Source organism: Macrosteles quadrilineatus, unplaced genomic scaffold, assembly GCF_028750875.1.
Source record: "Macrosteles quadrilineatus isolate MER2022 unplaced genomic scaffold, UCM_ALF_1.0 Scaffold_2__2_contigs__length_208266976, whole genome shotgun sequence".
Lineage (NCBI taxonomy): Eukaryota > Metazoa > Arthropoda > Insecta > Hemiptera > Cicadellidae > Macrosteles > Macrosteles quadrilineatus.
In genome coordinates, this window is record NW_026542595.1 from 31,157,584 (window position 1) to 31,176,315 (window position 18,732).

Genomic DNA, 18,732 nt, shown 5'->3' on the forward strand with positions numbered 1-18,732 from the left:
GTAACGGTGTGGTGACGTCATATCTTGTAGTAACAGCGTTCGCCGCTAGAAGCGCTAGTCGACTCTACCTACACTATCTCTACGCTTGTCTTGGCTGCCATGTTTTTTGTTCATTGTTTTTGTTTATGTTTATGTTTACACAACTGGGCTCTTGGTTATAGCTGATTGCTATTGCTTGTCTTGGTGCCTAACTATAACTTTAAACCAAAGTAAGTTACTTGGTTGAAGCGTTTAGAAGAAGATAACTCTTTTTTTAAATTAAAAGGTGAGTTCATCTTACGAATAGTACACTAAGCTTAGGGGCTTCTAATCCCAAAGTGATTGATAGATAAAAGGATTGAATACCGTAGTAGTAGTACACCAAGTTAAATACAATTATTGAGTGAGGATGATGAATATTTTGCTAGGGTATTTATCTAGGATCCCACTCAAGTTTTAAACCCTAGTAACTTTGCTAATTTTTTACGCTTAAGTTATCATAGGCCTAAGTTACGCCTTATTATTATTAGTGTGCAGAATGGATTGACATAAGATAATTGTTGTAGCTTTATTATTGTCGAAGATATATCTGCTGTTTCGATAGCCAGGAGTCAGATATTTCAAGCTCAATGATCGTAGACACTATTGGCATGAGATTTCGCGAATATCGTTAATCATTCATTAGGCCTACTCAATAGAATAACAACATCATCTGCTATCAATGCGATTGTTTGTCGTGGTTGTGTTTGTCACAGATCCTCTCAGAGGCACAGAGCATAGATTAAATATAGAGTCGCCACTCATATACCTACAGCCATACCAGTAGTGAAGCCGATTTCCGCCATCTTGGTAAGAGAGTTGGGCTCTGAACTTTGAAAACATGGTGTCATTATCACTGTGTTATTCTATGCTACTTTATGAATTAGATGAAGCTACCGCTCCGAGGATACCTATAGAACTAATCCCCTTAGATATTGACCAAGGACTCTGCCCCGCGGGCTTTCAAAGTTCTAGGGTGAGAGTTTTAAAAGTAAATATTGATTTGTGGTTTCCAAGGTAACAATATAATGGTTTAAATGTAAATGCAGGCCGCCATCTTGGTACGAGAAGCCTGCTTCACTCCAGACGGCAAGTGCCGCCTCAATATTTATTCTTATGCTCTGTGGTCAGAGGCTTATTGTGATACGGACAAAATGAGAGCATTCATTAAGTTATAAAATTAAACTGTCATAACACAACCTAACTAACCAAATTTGCTTATAGTTACTGAGCTACTGACGGAGCCCGTCGGGCAAATGGGCTGTTGCCTTAAAAACTAAGGAAAGCATCAGAAGGTGTCGGAAGACTTGTTGGAAGGTGTCGTTTCGGACTAGTAGGTTTCCTGCTTAAAGGGCCACACAATCAGTGAGAGTAAGTGCCAAGCATTATAAATTCCGTCAATTTAAGTTTTTATTTTTTTCTAAGGTCTATTTGTTCTAAGCTGGGTTTATTTACATGTAGGTATATATTTTCTCTTTTTTTTGTTATTGATTATTCGTAATCATATATTTATCACTGTTATCGTTTTTTTTATCCTTGTTATTAATTTATATAATCTTTATCAATTGTTGTTACTATTTGTTTTTATTGTATAGCTTTTTAATGATATCTTTCAATTAATTGGGTTCTTTGTAATCTACTAATCTTTCTATTGAATCTCTTGTTTGCTTCTAAAACCCAAATGTAAAATAGAGATAGGAATTTTAAATTTACACTTTTTTTTTAAATTTCTCTGTAATCATTACGCATACATCAAATGTTAAAATGTTTCAATATATTAAATTATTTCTTTTTTTAAGCTCTTCAAAATGCTTTGGAAAGATATTCTAAAATTTTATGTTTTTAGGGTCAAAAATGGGGAAAAACAATTTTTACTGTATCAATCCCCGTTTCCAAGGTACGATCATGCTGGTTCACGAAATGGTTAGGATAAATGTAGGTTTACACGTTTATACAAAATGTCATCAAAATCGGATCATTTTTGTTTGAGTTATCGAGCTAACGGACACATTTATATGTAAATATATATATATGAATTTGAACGGATGGTGTTTTTGGCCTCTGGGGATCTCAAAACAAAAAGTAAATCGGTCCCGGGACCAGATCTTACCATGAGATCTACGGTAATAGCTTATTCCCTATAGGCCTATGGGAAATTCGCTAAAAGATAGGCCTACTTATTTAAGATTCAAACAAGGGAATGCAGTATTGCTAATTCTACACTTTTGTTGTTAAACCCACGTTTTTTTCCTACGCCAGAGGCATTTTAACGAAAGTCAACGTATGTACAACAAATGCTTTTAGGGAAGAAGGTGGCCTAGAACAAAGCATGTTTAATAAGCTATGCATTACAATAGGTACTAAATTATTAAATGCCTTTTTCAGTGATGCTGATCAAATGATTCACATGCTGCTTTGAATCAATGGAATTTGGAGTTCTGAAGGTATGATCAATTGTCGCATGTTATATTTCAATGATAATTTTGCAGGAATTTGTCATGCATGAGGTACTAATACATAGTTACAATCCCTAACAATGTTTAATCATTTGCTCATTGTGCATGATTGGTATATGAGTGCTTCCAAATTATGCCAATGTTAACACCAGATTTTCTATGCATGTTTTGTTTAAACGTTAAAAAAAATTCAAAGACTGACAGTTTATTAATTTTGTCATTTATCAGTTTTTCTGTATCTATAACAGAATTTTAAAGTTGGAAACATATATTAAAACATTAATTGTGTTAAGCTGAACTTGTCATCAACATATGTCAAAAACGGATTTTTACAGTTTACTTTAATTTATTTTACTTTATTTTTATTAAATTAGCCTAATTGAATATTTTATTACTTTATATACTTTATTAAATTATTTTTTATTTAATTTATTTACTTTCACAGTTCATTTTAATTTATAAAGGGATTCTGCACATCTGCAGGAAAATATCTTTCCAACAGTATGCCTAGATTTTCCCTGCGATGCACACGAGCTGAGAAAAAAGGTTTTAAAGAAACGTGCTTGCCTATTAATTTATAGATAGATACTCATTATTTGATGACAGCATTGTGATTGCTCATTGGCCTATAAAATTGATAACCACTCACCATCTTATGTATGTATTTGCCGTCTTGTGAGTTAACAGTCTATAGACTCGTATATAGCTAACAGTGTGGTAGAAAAGTCCCAAAAAATTACAAATAAAAAAAAAGATAGAGCTACCAATTTTAGAACAAAGTTACTGGTCATGAAAACCATTTTAAAACTTTATTCAGTGATGCGCTACCTCCTCAGGGGGTCCCGCAAAGAATCAGAAGAAAATCTGAAATGTAAGCAGACTGTTATTTTACATCAAATTAAAGGTCTTTATTAGTAAAATACAATGCAATAAGTTTGAGCTCTAAAGGAACAACTGAATTGAAAATGACAGCTGTTCAAAGCTTCAAAATTGGAATTTCATGATTCAAAATATGTTTAACTGTCCTGGGACATTTCTGACACACTGTTTGCCTCTGCATGAAACACAGTTGTATTTATTTAGTTCTGCATGGTGTGCTATTTGGACTTTTTTTTTTGCAGTGCTTGGACTTGTACATGTTTGCTGGCTAGTTAATAATGTGTGACTTGGATATTTTTTAACCTTGATTAAATCTTCAATCTATGACATGTCAGTATGTCTGCATCATCAATAACAAGTCATAATTGTCAATTTTGCGGCAAAATATTCACACTCAAAAGCAGTCGCAAGAGACATGAAAATAACTGCACCCTTAATAAATCTAGGGAACAATGTTTGTTTTCCTGCAGTAATTGTAAATCTACATTTGTGAGAAAAGACAATTTGAAATCACATGAAAAAAAGTGTTTGGAAAATAATAAATCTAGTGGAATACCATGTCTTGTTGAAAATTGTGATTTAAAATTTTACCTCAAAACAGGATTGATTAACCATTTGAAATGCAACCATAAGGAGCTCGAGATAAAGGACCCGATAACAAAAATATTCTCAAACTTTGAGGAATTTTCTCAATGGAAAGAATTGGAAGAAGAATCTACTTATTCTTTTTTTTCAAAACAATTTGGCACTAATCCAAACAAAAGTAATGTCCAATATTACTATTGCCAGCATGATGGCTCAGCAAGAAACCACTCCGAGAGAAAAACAAGCAGGTGTGATTCGAAAGGAAGAATTAAAGTTGGCCACTGTTGTATTGCCAAAATGACTGTAAGGGAATTGGAAGATAGCAAACTGAAGGTAGAATACTTCCCAACTCACAGTCATCGTTGTGGCCCTCAAGATTTTGTGCATCAGCCTCTGTCCGAAACCATAACAACATTTATAAATCAACAAGTATCACAAGAGGTGTCTCCCAGCAAAATATTTGAAAAAATCACCAAAACATACAATCGTAAAGACACTGAACACCTGAAAAACTTGAAGCTCAGTGTCATTACTAAAAAAAGAATAAGAGAGAGGGAAAGAAGGCGACGAATGTCACTTAGGTTAGACAAAGATGATGCCAAGGCCGTTTACTTGTTGGCCCATCAAATGAAAGATGAAGATTCTCTTCTGATTTATAAACCTTATGGAGGAAAAACGATCTTTGGTCCATCAGGTATTGATGATTTGCCTGATGCCAATGAAATATTTATGTTTGCCACGCAAACAAAAAGGCAAGAACAACTTTTAAAAGATCACTGTGGAAAAATATTGATAGTAGATGAAACACATGGCACAAATCAATATAAGTACCAATTACTAACATGTATGGTAATAGATGACAACCGCCGCGGATGGCCAGTTGCACATTGTATCACAAGCAAATCAGATGCTGCTACTTTAAAGTTTTTTTTTAGTTGTTTGAAGTTACGTTTGGGTGATAACTTTCAACTGAACTGTGTAATAACAGATGATGACTCAGCCCTAATAAACGGTATGAATGAAGGGTTTTCAACAGAACTGCGCCATATTTTATGCATTTGGCATGTTTTGAAAAATTTGAAGGAAAATCTAAGATCAAAAGTTGAAAAGAACATGGTTCAAGAAATGATGAATGAATTGCATGTAATTTTGAAAACGAAGGAAACATCTTTATTCCACAATATTTGTCAAGGATTTCTAACTAAATATGGTAATAATGAAAAATGTAAAAAATTTCTTTCTTATTTTCAACTACACTATTTGAGTAGGCCAGAAAAGTGGGCCTTGTGTTTTAGGCAATTTCCCCATGCCGAAGTAAATACCACCGGGCATGTTGAATCATTTCATAATAAATTAAAGAAGATATACCTTAAGAGGAAAGTAAACAAACGCCTCGATGATTTGATCAACATTCTTAATGAGATTGAATGGGAAGACCACTGTTGCAGACAAAGAGAGGCAAATGTAGGATTTTCAGCTCTGCCAAAACATATAATCGAGCGTCATGAGAAAAGTCTCCGCATTCCTGATGACTCCATTCGCAATGTTTTTGAACAAACATGGGAAGTGACATCAGCCAAAAACGTAAATGAGGTTTATGTTATTGTTCAATTTGACTTAGATTGCACATCAGATCTCTGTTTTTCTAAATGCTCAAGTATGCAGTGTCACCAACTTTGTTCCCATATGTATGTGTGCAGCTGCCCCGACCGCCATCCTCTCTGCAAACACATTCACAAGTTACACTCACTGTTAACCAGAGGTTTGCCAAACCCTAGTGAAGAAGACACCAGTTTTTACATAATTAATGACAATCCTGGCTCATCCCAAACCATTGTTTTAAATAATATTAGTTCTGGTGAGAAGAAGACTGAATCTATGATTTCGAGAATGGAACGTAACATGTCTACTATCACAAATTTTATTGAATCAGTAAAACAAAAGAAAGAAGATGGCCATGCTATCTGTTGCTATGCTGATGCAGTTTTGACAGATCTTGTCAGCCATTTGAAAAACAGAGGACAAAACCAAGAGTTTTTATCTTATATTGAGCCCTTAAAGCCATCTCTCAGTTTCCATTCACAAGAGAAATTGAAAACACAACTATCCCAGCTTCCTGCTTTCAAAAGGCCTCAAGGGAAAAGAAAATTGCAAGTCGATCCATGTGAGCAAGCAGAAAGGAAAAAACAAGTTGTCAAAAACCTACTTGCTTGTTTGCCTAATGAGACGACGACAACTGAAGAAATTGATTAATTTGACCATATAATTACAACATAGCTTTCTGTGGAAGATATTCAACCATCAAGTAAGTATCACCTTTGACTATTCAATAGTCAATGGTTTCACATACTCAAAGGGAGCTAACCTAAATCAATGTAGGTGTTTGCATGGGAGTTAACCTTAGTCAGTGTAAGTGTTTGCATGGGAACTAACCTGAGTCATTGTTGGCGTTTGTATATGGTTCTTCATGAATTCATAAGAAGTAGGCTAATTTATGTGGTTCTACATATCTGTTATTCCTCAAATTATATGTGTGTGAATGTTGACTGTATTTTTGTGTTTGATTTTTTTACATGTAAAATGGTTTTAAATATATAGGCTATACACTCAGATCGTAAACAGTCATGATGCCTAATTTGGAAAAATATGATTTTGTAGAATGTCTATTTTGAATATTATTTCTATAACAATAACTTGGGTATTTTTAATTTACAATCTTTTAAAAGTTGTCTGTAACCTTGTAGCGTACAAATACGCTTTGATATATTAAATTAATTGTATTTTACGCAATGATGTTTTGACGATTAAAAATGTAATTAGAATCCCAGTCCATCTTTATGTGATCTTTTTATTTAGGTTATTCAAACCAATTTTGGCATGGGCTGCTTTCAATTTTGTATTTACACAGTTTTAAACTTATTTCCTTTTCTCTTTTATTCTAGGGAATGCAACAGAACTAAGCCAACTCAGCAATGACATGCAAGTGTTTCAATCGCGCCACAGGTATGCCAGCAGTGGTTGTTGCCCTGACTTCTGCTGTGGAGAACACACAGGGGCACCATATTTGTGATAATTTTAATACTGTCTTTCAATTTGGCTATTCCTTCTACAGTATATTACTAATAGGCTAGTTTTATTTCCAGTTGTTTAATCATTGTATTATCAACTTTTCAACGCCTTTACGCTTCTGATTTAGGCTTTTCCAGTTTTCAAATTCTTTTTATGTTAAGTAGGCCTAATTTTTTACTTTTTGGGTCTACTGTATTTATAAGATGATTATAATTTCATTCTTCTAGCTGTGATTTTTTTTAAACAAAATGATTCCCTATTAGTTTGATTTTTTTCATTTATTATAGGCTTTAAAAATTGTTAACCCTCTTGAGTATTAATTTAAAATTTTGTTGTTGTATGCTTCCCTTGAGCCTTGATCAACCAGAGTCCTTTATATTTTTTTAGGGCTTTATCATAAAGTCTGGAGTGTCAGTTGGTAAACTTAATATTTCTTTAACACTACTTTAAAAACATACTTAAAACTTTTTCATTTACTTTCTGTTATTTTTCATGAATATCCGTAAATTAATTATATTTTGGTAAATAAATTATATTTTGGTAAATAAATTATTTTTTTTATAATCTTCAAATCAGCATTGTTGACTACAAGCTCTTCAATAGCCTTGGCCTTTTTGGTAAAAACTGACCTAAGTCCTTTTCTCTCAGTTTCACTCATATTAATTTTTAAGTTATACAATATTGCACTTAATACCGTATAATCCTGGTTCAGGGTCGCCAAATAATAAAACTTGCCTCTCAAATAAGTGATTTTCTCAATAATATTAAAACCACTTTTAAAGTAACAGAAACTTTTTAAAACTACTTTTAACTAATTTGTTTAAGATATATTAACGCAGGCCAGATACAGTAGAACCTCAATAGTCCGACACTTTGTGGACCTAAGGGGTGTCAAACTTACGAAATATCGAACTATAGGGAGTAAATGGAGTTTAATATACAGAAAAGTAAACAAGTCTTTTAGAAATCACCCAAATTTATTAAATACTAAAAAGCTTAACAATTTCACTGTTGATTAGTTAAGCCTAAAGTCAACAATAAATGACAAATTAATGTTCAAGTCAGCTTACATCACAATTGAATTTTACAATAGTAACCATTAAATATCATTTGTCAAAATAGCTAAGCCCGTGTCGATCTACAAGGAGGGTCAAACTATCGAAGGTTTAGTGTACATTGATTATATTTAACTTTTTGCATGATAAAAAAATGTATGTTCTACAAAGTTGATATTAGTCTTTCTAATTGGGACTTGAATTGTTTATTTATTCTTTCTCAATTACAATTGACTGACATTTTTTATGGGTTTATTTATTATTTTAACGTGGTTAAACTCGTTCATTTGCTGATTTAACTGTTCATTGTTATCTAAATCAGATTTTTGGTTAAATTTTTCTTCACAGTCACATAACATTTTTTGAAAGTTTATGTCTTTTGATTGGGTTTCAGCTTTGTGAATAGCATTTTCTTGTAGGTAAGTCATCAGAGTATTTTTGATCAAGTTTATCTCTATGTACTGTACATGAGCTCTCTAAGTCACTGAAATTTAATTATTATTGCCGTAACAATGTCTGATGGATTTATGATAGCGTGAAGAAGGTATCACAACAGCAAATTCATTTGTATTTTATGGGCCAGGTTCTTAACTGTAAAGCAGGGCTCACACGAGTGACACATTTAGCTGGCTGACATTGACTAGCATTCTCCGCCGCCCGGTGACACACTAGTTCACACGAGCGACAAGTCCACCACCTAGATTGCGGGCATGACGAATGAGCATCGATAGACTAAACAAGTGAGTCAAGTGACCGAATTTTTTTTTATATTGATGTTTTAGAAAAGTGTTGTTCCAAAATTCCTTATCGTCGAGAGGATTTCAAATTATTTTCAGAAAACTCTCAGTCATTTATCAACTGGTATGTTTTTGTATTGATGGACTTGTAATACAGTTTACCAAAAAGTTGTATGCAAATTAAAACATTGTTAATTTCTATTTAATCAATAATGCTATTTTAAAATTAATAAAGGGTTAATGGAAACCAAACAACACATTATATTGAAACCAAAAGATTATTATTTTAACCATAATGATTATCCTCCTATGCATTTCTCTTCGTAATTTTTTCATGTATTTCAAAAGACAAGTTCCAAATACACGACTGTTTCTTCACTGATTCAATATTAATACCAAAGCCACTCAGAACCATCTCTGGTTAACAATGAAAACAAAGGCATAAGTATGCGAGCTGTGGCACGATGACTGACTGCATGTGTGAGCGTTCTCGTATGGATACGTGTACTATGCCGCTAGAGCTATTGACTAGCTAGCCGCGATACTTGACTAGGAAGCGGATGGTTTGCCACTACACAAGCTTGATTGCCGTTGTTGTATGCTCTTATGAACGGCTTCATTTGATCATGTGGTCCGCTACCTAGTCCCGCTTTCCTAGTCAGCTAGATGTGTAACTCGTGTGAACTGTGCTAAAACTGTAAGTGACTTATTTTTGTATACAGCCATTTTGCAAGGATACCTTTCATATGCCAGTTGATACTTGGTCCTTATGTGAGGCTTCAATGTATGGGTCTAATCTTAATCTAGTGAAAGATTTAAGGCAGTAAGGAAATTGTATCTTTTGTGAAACTGTACACTTCCACCTCTAGGCCCTGGATTTTGGTGTATATTACCACATAAAAGTATGAGTGGGTTTTAAATTGATTTAATTTAATATAATTAATTTGATTTTGTGAACTAATTGTGTTGTTTCAAGTGATGTGTTAATCAGCAATTTCCAGAACTGTTTATTTGTTATGTACTTTAGTTTACTAAGCTCAATGTTATTTTTTAATTTTACAGTAAATTCTCTTTAATCCGAAGCCCCTTAATCCGAACACCTCATTGCTGCACTCTATACACAGTACAGTAGTTCTTTATTGTATACTGTATTTATTGATATATCCACAGTAATTGTTTCTATTGTAATGTACAGTACTGCTTATTCACTATGTTTCCTACTGTACTAAATAAAGACTGTATTTAACTTTATAGAACATTTTTCACTTTTCCCGTAACAATTACAAACCATTTTGGCCATTTTGTTATGTAAAACTACAATATGTTCTTTAATCTGAACTATTCAATAGTCCAAACTACCCCCAGTCCCAAAATTAGCCCGGATGAAAGAGGTTCTACTGTATTTGTGTATAGATAAAGGAAACGTAGTAGTAAACTTAAATGTTATTCCATCTATTTGTTGTTTTTTTTCCAGAAAGTTTTCTCTTTTGTAACAAACCATGGATATTTTAAGTACGGAAATAAAATGTTAATAATATTGGAATAATGCCCTTGTGTTTCATTTTAAATCCTATTTCAAAATACTACCTATTATTTTTGTATCCTTGATTAAAATAACCTTTTCAGAAGACGAGTTTTCTTATTAAAACCAAAAAAATATATGAGTAATAAAATAATAACCTTAGTTGTTACGTAAAAGTTTGGTTAATGTTCCTTGAAACAATCTTCAAACGATGAGATCTTTTAATTTACTGAGGGCTGCAAACTTCCTGTGGTTACATTGAGTTCCTCACTGTCCTCAATTAATTTAATCAAAACATATATGTATATATATATATATTATTTAAACAGTTTTATCTTTAAAATTTTAAGAGCATAGCTGTTTAACAAATTGTTGTTTACTGTCACAGCAGTAATTTGATTATTTATGTATTGTTTGTGAAATTGTGTTTACTGTAGTGATGTGCGATACGTATCGTATCGGAATATCGCGATACGCGAGGGACGATTCGATATTTCGATACGATATTTGAAAAACGATACGTATCGTATCGCCTAAAACGATATTTGTCTTTATATCGGCACATAGAGCGATACGATTCATGTCAAAACAAAACGATATTTTTAAGCTTTTTTTGCGCAGGCCGAGCAAACTGCAAAATCTGTACTCTGTGGATGTGTAGTTTGAAATCATTAGCTCAGTGTTTGAAAATGGTTTGAAATAGGAGTTTTTGACGTCTGTATTTTTGGTTTTTACTTGTTAATGTACCAGTCCCATCCCAGTCCAGTCCATTTCCACTAACGTGCTATCTGCTATCTAGCAGTAGGAGTAGCACTAGTAGTGCAGAGTGTGGGAACTATCTGTGGCAATTACATTAATGTATCTGCAATCCTAAAATGCTATCGGAAGGATAGGGAAACAGGTCCAAGACGTAGGGAGTTGTGAAGGAAGTAGTTAAGGCGAGCAGTGTGGAGTGTGGAAATGGATTGATGTATCTGCAATACTAAGACTGTTTTTAGTTTTTAGAGTAAACTAATGATCTTCCCCGAGCAAAGCTTGGTCCCCAGGTACTTATATAAATTTGCCGTTTCTAGGTTAGGTAGGGGAGGGGGGAAACGATACGATACGTATCGTTTTTCGATATTTTTGACGATACGATTCGCGTATCGCGATACAGACGCCCGATTCGATACGGCGATACGATATTTTTTTCCGATACGTATCGTATCGCTGTATCGCGATACGCGTCCGTATCGCCCATCACTAGTTTACTGTATAAAATAAATAACTAAGTAAAGAAATATGCAGCACAAATATTATGGAATACCCTGGGTTTACGACCTATGTATATTATACCTCACAGTCGGCTTAGTCAAACTCTTCACTCATATCCTTCGCTAGAGATCAAATTGTTTAAGAGATTACCGACAATTTGTGTACTTCACCAGAGCCTTCTTAGTAGGCCCCTACGATAAAAGAAGTGTATGCACTTTCTTGTTAAAGGGAACATCCATTATTATTATTTTTCCGATATATCAATATTTTATTTTTTGATCTAATGAATCAATATGAACGAATTAAAATATCAGCTGCCAACTACGATAAATAAATGTTGTTCAGTGTAAATAAAAACCAATAATAAATTAATTTATAATGAAACTGTTCTTAACTAACCTAACCTAACTACCCAAACTTGCTGTAACATTTAAAATTCCGTTTGATATCCCCCACATGTGTTTTCTGTTATCAAACTGAATTTCAAAATGGTACAGCCAGTTTGGTTAGTAATTAGTTTAGAACAGTTTGATTTCTTAATCAATATATTTAAGAGTTATATTATTTGCCTAAACAAGATCAGTTCTTCATTTGTTATTAAAATGTGTTTGAAGATATCGGAACAAAAACAATATGGACCGTAAAGGAAAACAAATATATTGATATACTGTATTTAAAAAATCGATAATAATGAATGTTCCCTTTAACAGGAAAGTACCAAGAAGTATTTGACAAAGAAGTATATTAGCCTCTCATTTTTTTCTCTAAAATCAGAGTCACTTCATGTGTCAGTTACGATGTTATTTATAACCCAATCCACTCTCCGTTTTTGGTAAAAAAAATGAAGGAAAATTAAAGTAAGTATTATTTTACTTGAACACTGAAGGCTACGCTTTTAAAGTAAATGTATATTGACAGTTAATAGCAGCGACATCTTTTCCTCTGTAAATTACGTTGACTGTTACCGCATCCTGCTGAAATTTACTACAAGTACACAGTCTCAACATTAGTATAGGTAGGTGCAAAATCAAAATTGATAGCCCCTTCCGCAGGCGTAAGTAAGACAAAGGATGCTTTTGCGATCATGGTCCGTGAGACTACATAAAGATTCTTGAGAAAATTTAACTGCTTGAAGGAAGGTTTAATTTGGAACTCTTAATCATTTATCTAGGTACCTTTTGATAAAAAAATCATATTAAGTTACTTCAGTGTGGGCAATAGCAACGTCATATAAGTTAATTGTCACTAAATCAGTCACCTTGGAAGTTTGTATAACCTATAGTAGGCTATAGTCGATGGTATAACTTGGCCTATAAGATTGGATATATATCGAATTAATAGCCAAAAAATATCCCTATCCAGTATTATAAGCCTAACCTAATCTCGTCTCAACCAAAAAAAGATGAGGTACAGTAATTAAATAATGGTTGCTGACAAAAGTAAATTATAATTAATTCTTTTTAATGTTTGAGTATCTTTCAGTGCCCTATGCCAATAACTTAATATGTTTTATTTAAAATAATGGAATCAAACTATGGATAAACAAGAGACTACTGTGTAAAGATTGCCTTTCTTGGCCTACGCCATAAAGCTATTTGGCTTTTTAGTTTATAAGTAACTTATTCAAGAGACAGTCATCTAAAGGTAGGAGATGATTAACTTATCTATAGAATAATTAACATTAAATTTATTAATATTATTTTAAGACACTGCCAATTAAGGCTAAGTAGAGGCAAGTATCGTTGATTCCTCAGAGTTGTATTGAAATGGAAATGTTATTTTAAAATGGAATTCTTCCTGGATTAATTACATGAATACAACACCATTACATTATTTTATATCTAATTCGTAAAAAATGTATTGCAATTGCAAAGTAATCTAAACAATAATAAGCGGGGACGTAACCTAACTTAGTTAGTTAAACAAAATTATGATTTGACAGACGGAGACGATGACAACCAGTGTTGCCACCGCGTTGTTGTGATTTTACCCTAAAGGCGGCCTAAAATTACCCTAAATTACCCTAAATCTACTTTGAGTTACCCTAAAAATTACCCTAAATGTTAATATTTGCGTTTAATGCTATAAAACATTGTTAAAATCATATAAATCTTACATAAGGTGGTTAATTATACTAAATGAAGTTCCAATATCAATCAATTTATGTAAAATTACACTCGATTCTAAAAAAACATCCCGAAAGAAGAAAAAAATGTTGATATTCAGCTCTATCGTATATACGAAAAATATCGAATCAAGAACTATCGTATTTTTTACTGTATATCGACCCATTACTACTGTTTTTTGGACAATCATATCTTTAAAGTACAGTACGGTACCACCAAAGCTTTAATCTATACATAGTACGGTACTGTAGTAATTTCTTGACACAATTTGTAAAATAATCCAGTTTAATTCAATTTAATCACATAATTAAATATCAAATCCAGTATGAATAGTATTTCATATTTTATTAGGCCTGTGTTGCTGTGTTATAGAATCGCCAACATTCTAAAACAGATAATTCACAACTATTGATAAGATCGATTAGGATAACTTATTATGAAAAATCCATCATAGCAATAGATTTAAGCTGGTTGAATCGAATATGATGACTTGGCCATAGTATGTAAAGAAAGTTTTTTGCCAAATTTTGAAGTTTTTTTTCATGTTTTAGTAAAATTTCCATTGTAATGCTAACTTTTAGTTTTACCCTAAAATTACCCTAAATCTACCATTACCCTAAACTTTACCCTAAGATCAGTAAATTACCCTAAAAAAGGGTAATTACCCTAAAAGTGGCAACACTGATGACAACAGAACAATGACTAACAGCGCTACTAGCGGCAGCCGAAATAAGCGGCGGTTTGACGTCACACCATTAGCTACTAGAGATATGACGTCACCACATCTTAGCCTTAGTCCCTTCCGTGTGCCCCACCGTAGCTATCACCAGCTGTCAACCCTCCAAAGTTTCCCCCTCCACCAGATATTTGAGTTTACCCCTACAAAGTAGTCAGTGCTTTGCACAAGTAGACCTCCAATTCCCGTACTTTATATTTCTAAAACTCTACGCTTTAAGGGTTATAACCTATATAATTATGAGAATTACTTTGTAATTATTAAAATGCATTAATAAAATAATATAAAAACTTAAATATAAGTAATCTTGGGGTGGTGGTAAAAACTATGCAAATACAAAATAATGTGATTAATATGAAATATGTTTTTACCTTTTTTACCATAAAATATAATAATAAGAATAAAAGTGTAGGATGTTGGCGAAAATGGCGTCGAAAACCACGAAAATGGTCAAATAATGTGACACATTCAAGATTTTTTCTTACCATGACCCCGATTGATTGCACCAAATTTTATTACTGATTTTACTACTATATATGATTGCTTTTAATAATAAAACATAATAATTGAAATAAAAGTGTAGGATGTTGGCGTAAAATGGCACCAAAACCACGAAAGTGGTCAAATAATGTGACACATTCACAAATTCTTCTTACTATGACCTTGATTGATTGCACCAAATTTTATTATTGATTGTACTAGGATAGATGATTGCTTTTATTAACAAAATATAATAATTGAAATAAAAGTGTAGGATGTTGGCGTAAAATGGCACCAAAACCACGAAAACGGTTAAATAATATTATACATTCAAGATTTTTTCTTACCACGACCCCGAATGATTGCACCAAATTTTATTACTGATTGTACTAGTATGGATGATTAGTTTTAATACAACAATGTAATAATTGAAATAAAAGTGTAGGGTTTTGGCGTAAAATGTCACCAAAACTACGAAAATGGTCAAATAAAGTGACACCACAAATTCTTCTTACCATGGCCTTGATTGATTGCACCAAATGTTATTACTGATTGTACTAGTGTGGATGATTAGTTTTAATAAAAAAATATAATAATTGAAATAAAAGTGTAGGATGTTGGCGTAAAATGGCACCAAAACCACGAAAATGGTTAAATAATATTACTCATTCAAGATTTTTTCTTACAATGACACAAATTGATTGCAGCAAATTTTATTACTGATTGTACTAGTATAGATGATTGCTTTTATTAATAAAATATAATAATTGAAATAAAAGTGTTGGATGTTAATCTTAAGTGTAGGTAAGAAAAAATCTTAAATATGTAATATTATTTGACCATTTTCGTGGTTTTCGACGCCATTTTCGCTCACATCCTACACTTTTATTTCAATTAACCTTTTTTTTAAAAAGCAATCATCTATTCTAGTAACGATCAGTATTAAAATTTGGTGCAATCATTCGGGGTCATGGTAAGAAAAAATCTTGAATGTATAATATTATTATTTAACCATTTTCGTGGTTTTGGTGCCATTTTACGCCAACATCCTACACTTTTATTTCAATTATTATATTTTGTTAATAAAAGCAAAAGCAATCATCTATCCTAGTACAATCAATGATAAAATTTGGTGCAATAATCAAGGTCATGGTAAGAAGAATTTGTGAATGTATCACATTATTTGACCATTTTCGTGGTTGTGGTGCCATTTTACGCCAACATCCTACACTTTGATCTCAATTATTATATTTTATTATTAAAAGCCATCATCTATGCAATCAGTAATAAAATTTGGTGCAATCAATCTTGGTCATGGTAAGAAAAAACCTTGAATGTGTTTTTTTTTAACATTTTACTATTTTTTGGTTTTGGTGACATTTTACGCCAACATACTACACTTTAATTTCAATTATTATATTTTATTATTAAAATCAATCATCTATACTAGTACAATCAGTAATAAAATTTGGTGCAATCAAACAGGTCAAGGCAAGAAAATTATGAATGTTGGTCATAGTGTGATGAAACAATAAACTACTGTATTTGTGTTCCTTTCAACGGCATTTTTCCTAAAGATCCTTCACTTTTTTAAATTTACATATTTTTGAGCGAAGCGAGCGGAGCGAGCGTAGCTCACTTTCCCTCACTTTGTAACTTCTTTGTAAGAGCATCAGAATGTAATGGCTTGGCCAATTGATATGAAATTTGGCCAACAGCTAAAGAATACTGAGCACAATGTTTTGGTAAAAGATATTTGCAAATTTCCTTCTGGATTTTATTTTACGGGTCACGCAATTTCGCTTGTTATTTTAATGTAAGTTGAAAGAAAAATTATATTGGGTTTATGACATATGGGGTTATCTTGTTTTATTTAAATAAGATAAACATTTATGTTAATTGTTTGTAACTGTTTTGTTTACATTTCAATGTTTACTTTCATCCTAGGTTAAAGTTAGTTTATCAATGGAAGTAACAGTTTTGCTATATTCGTTTTGAGCATGGCTCAAAGACCACGTTGTAATATTGGTCGTCGCACCAATAATGCAAATATTGTAAGATAGTGGCGTCGTGAACAAGAAGAACCAGATGAAGCAGTGGCGGAAAAATCTGATAATGATAGGCAGTTAGCTAATCAATTCCAACATGAATTAGATGCGCTACAATTTTATACTTGCACTAACTGTCATCGCCAACAACTAACAGCTTCAAACCAATCATCGATTTGTTCGCGTTGTCGTTCAAATGCAACTAAATTCACGGCGTTAAATAATATGGATGTGTCAAGTGTCCCGAACGAATTAACTGACCTGACGATTGTGGAACAAATGGTGATTGCACGAGTACATCCTGCTATGCCCATTTACAAAGTACAAGCAAATAGTCAGGATGGCCAGTTTCACTACAAAGGTACAGTATGAACTATCAGATAAATTTGTCATTCTTGAGAACTTAAATAATATCGGGCAAACAAACGGTGAATCTGTTGAATGGGAACATATTGTAGGGTGTTAGCTGCTTTAGCCATTGACAATCTTTAAATAATGCTTCGCTCATTTATGCGTCTAAAGTGTAATAGCAGACCACCCTAGTTTTATTAAGAACAATCCTGTATACTTGTACAAGGAGTAACCATTGGAGGTTGGACATTAGTGCAATCAATCAGGAGCAAGGTGAGGTTCGTGGTCTGTTCTCATAAATAACAGACTATCTACTTTGGGGCCAGGATGAAGGAGTGGGGGAGCCGCCGCAACTGCTAGGTGACAGCTATCTTCACGGCTGTGCATGTGGAAGCTGAGGTGCTCGTGGGTACAAAACGTCGAGTGACCTAGACCACCATCGCATTGTGAAGCTCGTTTTTCGTGTCTAGTTCAAGTTGGTGACACGGGTGCTGGTGTCGACTAAATTTTGTTTATTTTAGGGTTGATTTCTTTATTTCTTTGTGCTTTACTGTTTGGTTAGATATGCAGGACGCTGAATTTTTATTTCAGGATTAGTGTTGCCTACAGTATTATTTTGAGGCTTCTGATTGGCTGAGGGAACATCATTACAGCGACGATACGGTTTATGGCAACGGCCTCGGTGGTGTAGTGGATAGAGTGCTGGGCTGATGAACCGAAGGTCCCGGGTTCGAATCCCATCCATAGCACAATTTTTTAGTATTGGATTTTTTTTAATTATCAACAAGTTTGGTTGGTTTGGTTAGGTTATGATGGTTTAATTTTATAATTACCGTAAAACATTATGACATTGAATTTGACCCATTTATAGTTTTATTTTATGAACAGAAATATTTTTTCGGTTAACCTTCATTTGATTTTTTTTCATTATTAGCAAGTCTGGTTAGTTTGGTTGGGTTAAGATAGTTTAATTTTATAATGAAAAATTATAAAATAGGCAATTATAATTTTATTTTATGAACAGAACTATTTTTTCGATTAATAAACCTTCACTAGATTTTTTCATTGTCAGCACGTTTGGTTGGTTTGGTTAGGTTATGACGGTTTAATTTCATAATAACAAAATATAAAATTGAATTTGAGGAATTTATAATTTTATTCTATGAATAAAAATAAATTTTTCAAGTACTAAACCTTCGTTATAGTCAATCAGAATCCTCTAAATTACACGTTGGCAAAATTAGTCCTGAAAAACAAATTGTGCACCCAGGACGAGTTATTGTTTATGGCAAGATCGTTTCATTTGGTTAAACTAAACCATGTTAAACTAAGTTTTAATTGACTGAAATAACAAGCCTAAAACACGAACCTAGGGACACTGGATTGAAAACAATAAAATTCTCTTAAAACCTATAA